This window comes from Trichechus manatus, unplaced genomic scaffold (assembly GCF_000243295.1).
Source record: "Trichechus manatus latirostris isolate Lorelei unplaced genomic scaffold, TriManLat1.0 scaffold00035, whole genome shotgun sequence".
Lineage (NCBI taxonomy): Eukaryota > Metazoa > Chordata > Mammalia > Sirenia > Trichechidae > Trichechus > Trichechus manatus.
In genome coordinates, this window is record NW_004443971.1 from 1,460,675 (window position 1) to 1,466,254 (window position 5,580).

The following is a 5,580-nucleotide window of genomic DNA, read 5'->3' on the forward strand; positions in this document are numbered from 1 at the left end:
TTGTGATATCATCTCTCTCATTCCTTATTTGTGTTATTTGCTTCTTCTCCTGTTTTACTTTTGTCAGTTTGGCGACTAGTTTATTTTGTTCATCTTTTGAAACAACCATCTTTGGGTCTTATTGATTCTGTTTTTTTGTTTCTATTTCATTTATTTCTGCTCTAATCTTATTTCCTTCCTTGTGATGCCTGTGTGCTTCTTTTGCAGGTCTCTTTCTATTTGTTTGAGTTGTAGCATTAGTATTTAATTTTGGCCCTTTCTTCTTTTTTGACATTTGTGTTTCTTGCTATAATATGACCTCTAAGCACTGCTTTTGCTGTGTCCCAAATGTGTTAGTATGGTGTGTTTTCATTCCTGTTTGAGTTTATGAATTTTTTATTCAGTCCTTGATTTCTTCTATTACCCAGTAGTTTTTAGGCAAGATGTTATTCAGTTTCCATGTATTTGATTTTTTTTCCTTGCTGTTTCTGTTACTGATTTTACTTTTATGGCAGTATGAGCAGAGAAGATACTTTGTATTATTTCAGTGTTTTGGAATTTTTTGAGTCTTACTTTGTGGTCTAAAATGTGGTCCCTTCTGGAGAATGTTCCATGCGCATTGGAAGTGAATGTGTACTTTGCTGCTGTTGAGTGGAGTGTTCTGTATATGTCTATGAGGTCAAGTTGGTTGATTGTGGCATTTAGATCTTCTGTATTTTTATTACGTTTCTTTGTAGAAGTTCTGCCCTTCACCAAAACTGGTGAGTCAAAGTCACCTATTATTATTGTGGAACTATTTCTCTTTTCAAAGCTGTTAGTTTATGTATTGTTTGTTGTGCACTGTCATTGTGTCCATACGTGTTTATTATGGTTATGTCTTCTGGTGTATTGACACTTTAGTCATTATAGAGTGACCCTCTTTATGCTTTGTGAATTTTGCTTGAAAGTCTATTTTATTGGAGATTAGTATTGCCACTGCTGCTCTTTTTGGGTTATTGTTCGCTTGATTTTTTCCCATCCTTTGAAGTTTACTTTGTTTAGGTGTTTGTGTCTCAGGAGTGTCTCTTGTAGGCAGCATATAGATGGATTTTTTTTCTTTTTATCCATTCTACCACTCTCTGTCTTTTACTGGTTCATTTAGGCCATTTACATTCAGTGTAATTGTTGTTTGGTATGACTTCTGCTGTCAGTTTTTTTTTATGATGCTGATAGATTCTTTGTTCTGCTTAATTTTTGTGCTGAGTTCTTTTTATTTATAGATTTTCTTTTCATTTCTTTCATTACTGTTGATTTTGTGTTTGCTGACCTTTTATGTTTTTCTTCTTTTTTATTTTGATTGGTAGGTTTCTTAGCTTTCTTTGAAATTTACTTTTATTTTTCTAAGTTTAATCCAGTCTTTTGTTTCCTGATATTGTCTTAACTTCCTGTCCATATGGAAGTTCTGTGGCTACACCATTTTTCCCTCTTTTTTGTTCTAACATTTTACTTGTTTACATATTGACATCTCTGGTTCCCTATTTTCAGTCTTTCAGCTTTGTTTTATGTTGGAGAACTTGCTATCTGAGTTGGTATCTGGTTGATCTGTCCTGTGTCCTTGTCTTCGGTTGTTATCTGATGTTGGTTCTCTAACCAAATGACTCCTTTTTGTATTTTTTAAAAATCTTTACCTAGCTTTTACATATTCCCTTAATTTTTGCTTATCTGGAAATGACTTAATATCGCCATCCATTTTAGAGACAGTTACGCTATATATGATTCTTGACTGGCAGTTTTTGTCCTTCAAGGCTTTATATATGTCATCCCATTGCCTGCTTGCCTGAATGGTTTCTGCTCAGTAAACTGACCTTACCTCCACTCTCAGGATTCTTTATCTTTGGTTTTGTGAAATTTGATTATGGTATGTCTGGGTGACTTTCCTTTGGGAACTTCCTGCATGGGTTCATTGAGCTTCTTGGATCATTATTGTGTCATCTGTCATGATATTAGGAAAAATTTCTGCCATCAGATGTTTAACAATTCTCTCTGTGTTCACCGCTATTCCCTCACCCCCTATTCTTAAACTCTGATCACTTGTAGGATTTTCCTCTTCATAATAGCCCATATAATTGTTAGGATTTCTTCATTATTTTTTCTGTTTTTTCCTCAAACAAATTGGTGTCAAGGGATTTTCTTCAATCTCACTGATTCTGACTTCCATTGTCTCAATTCTGCTCCTACCACCTTCTGTTAACTTATCTAATTCTGAAATTTTATTGTTAATCTTTTGGATTTCTAGTGGCTGCTTTTGTATGGTATCTGGTAGCCAATTTATTCTGTCATTTTGTTCTTGTATTGTTTCCCTGACACATTGCAGGGATTTAACCAGTATCACAAAACAATTTGTGTATAAATTTTTGAATGAGAAACTAATATGTGCTGTAAATGTGTGAAAAAACACAATAAAATTAAAGAAACAAAAAAAGAAAAACAAAAATTAAATTCATTATGGTTTTTGGCCGAAAAAAGGATTTTTGAAATAATTGATGAGACACAATTTAAAATACTGTTTTTTTATACTTGAATGTGTATTTCCCACTGACTGGATTGTAATCTACCCTCAACTGTATTACAAGTTTCTTGAGGCTTGAATATTTGTGTACAATTCTCTTTAATACCTTTAAATACTTAGACCAGTGTTGGACACATTATTGTTGTTAACTGCCATCTAGTCAGCCCTCGACTCATGGTGACCCCATGCACAGCAGATGGAAACCCAGCACGTTCCTGCACCATCCCCAAGATCGTTTGGGCATTGGACTGTTGTGATCCATAGGGTTTTTATTGGCTGATTTTCAGAAGAAGATCACCAGGCCTTTCTTCCTAGTCTGTCTTAGTCTGGGAGCTCCACTGAAACCTGTTCATTAACATATCAGCATGTAATCCTTTACTGACAGAAAGGTGATGGCTGCGTATGAGATGCACTGGCTTGCTATCCAACATGGGTCTCCACATGGAAGGTGAGAATTCTACCACTGAACCGCCAACACTATTGGGCACAGAGAGGAGTGTTAATGATGCAAGTGAGATGAAGTGAAGAAACTCGTGTTTTAGGAGTCTTGGTCCCTTTCATTGCTGTTGACTCAATTCCAACTCCTAGCAACCCTATAGGACACAGTAGAACTGCTCAGCTTCCATCAGGTTTCCAAGGAGGGGCTGGTGGATTCCAACTGCCAACATATTGGTTAGCAGCCGAGCTATTAATCACTGCATTAACTAGAGCTAGTCACTCTTGTGCTAGTGTTTTTCATAGCTAAGAAGAAATTGACATTTCTTTATTGTTTCAACAAGTTACTTTTTATCTCCTACTGTTGGCCTTAGGATAGCATAAAAAATTAAAATCATGATTACAATGTTCATTTGATAGTTCTTTTTTTGTCCATAGCTGGTATGTTTCAGAAAGCCCTGGGATAAGAAATATGTTTAATGTGAAATTATTCCTACGTGATTTTACTTCCCAGTGAACTTTGGAATTAAAGCCCATTCTCAGGCTTGTCTGTGGGGTATGGATGCCTGGCCACAGACTGCAGGCCAACCGCCTCAAGATCCAAACTGTTTGAATGGTTTTTTTCACTGGTTGTTTTGCCCTCTTACTAGGCCAGAGACCTGCATTATCTCTTTCTAATGTCATACTCTTTGACTCCATCTTTCATAAATTTGCCATCTTTTGTGAAATTCATCTCTTCATGAATTTTTTATATGCCATCTCTATGTACAGTATTTTGTAAAGTAATAATATGGTAAGTCATAATTATGTAAAAATGATGGAGTCTTTGAGGTGGTAGGTACCTTTGCTCTTGTGGTTGCTTGTGGTTCATGTTGGCCTTCCTGCTGCATAAATTGTCCTAGTATGTGATGTTTCCTTGCCATGGATTTCTTTGTTTCTCCTTTGTTATACCTTATTATTATTATTTCCTTTGAAACATAACCTCTCCTCTACTGGTATGCAGATTGACTTTAACTTTGTCCATCATGAATTTATCAGTCATTTACAATATGACTATCAATGTATGGGACACTATGGGAAAGACTCCAGAATCTGTTTGATGTTTGATGTAGCCTCTCCCCTTGAGGAGTTGAGGAACTAAGGGATGACTTTTCTCGATATTCTTCCATACCAGTCTAAGCCATGGATATTAGAAAATTACAAGGAGTATGTTGACATTCCCTATTGAATATTCAGTATTTCTCTGGATCTTTGTCCTCTTTGCCTATCTACTAGAGAGACAGAGGCAGAAAAGGAGTCCTGGAAAGATTTTTGACCGTGTAATTTATGTCTTGTGTCTGACTTCAATATTAATTCTCTATATGGTGAAAGCTCAGACTGCTGCTTTCTTGAAGTCTGGTTGTAAACTTGTAATTTATTCCATCAATTCTTCTAATCGTCCTCCTGATTTCTAGGCTAGACCTGGAGATGTCTAGTAGGAGTTAATGCATAAAACCCTAGGACATAATGACTGAATTTATATAAAACGTTCTATTATAAAATGCATTAAGACATTTCAGAATAAAAATGGATGAAAACTGTTAAATTCTTGCCCTATGGGCAGCTTTGATCCTCACAAAACTCTTCAAAGTTGGTATCTTACTGCTTTCCTCATTTTGTAGATGAAGTTAAGAAAACATGCAACATTATGTATCGTTCTATCTCCCGTACCTATCCTGCCTGTGTAATTTGGAATCTCCCATTCTCAGGAATTTCCAGTAGAGTTGGCTTCCAGTGCATTCAGGTAACTCCTGGGAGAGATTATAGTTGTGAATAACCAGCAGAGGGAAAGGGAGAATGAATCATTATTACTATGTACTACAAAATTTGGACAAAATGAGGAAACAGAAAGGAAAAAGATTATTTTCACCTGTAGAGAAGTAATGTTTTGGTCACTAACACCATAATATGAATAAAGTCCTCAAGAGTCAATTTTTTGAAATTTCTTTTATTGTACTTTGGATGAAGTTTTACAGAACAAATCAGCTTTCCAATGAACAATTAGTACACATATTGTTTTGTGACATTCGTTACCAATCCCACGACATGTCAGCAGTCTCCCCTTCTTGACCTTGGGTTGCCTATTACCAGCTTTCCAGTCCCCTCCTGCTGTCTAGTCCTTACCTCTCAGCTTGTGTGTCCCTTTAGTGTCGTTTTGTTTTATGGGTCTGTCTGATATTTGGCTTGAGGGTGAACCACAGGAGTGACTTCATTACTGAGCTAAAAGGGTATCTGGGGAAGAGTTAACTTTTATAAATGAGTGTGGAGAGGGTAAGGGAAGAGGGTGGGAGAGGGAGAATGTGATGGGTGGGGGAGAGAGAGAGAGAGAAAGTGGAAAATAAAAGTATCAGGGAAAAAAAGAGAATGGATTGGATTAACCAAACCAAACCAAACAGTTGCAATCTAGTCAATTTCGACTCACAATGACTCTGTAGGATAGGCAGAGTATAACTGCCCCATAATGTTTCTAAGGCTGTAATCTTTACAGATGTTTACTGCCACATCTTCTTTCCACAGAGCTGCTGGTGGGTTTGAGCTTCCCATCTTTGGTTAGCAGCCATGTGTTTTCCCACTGCAAC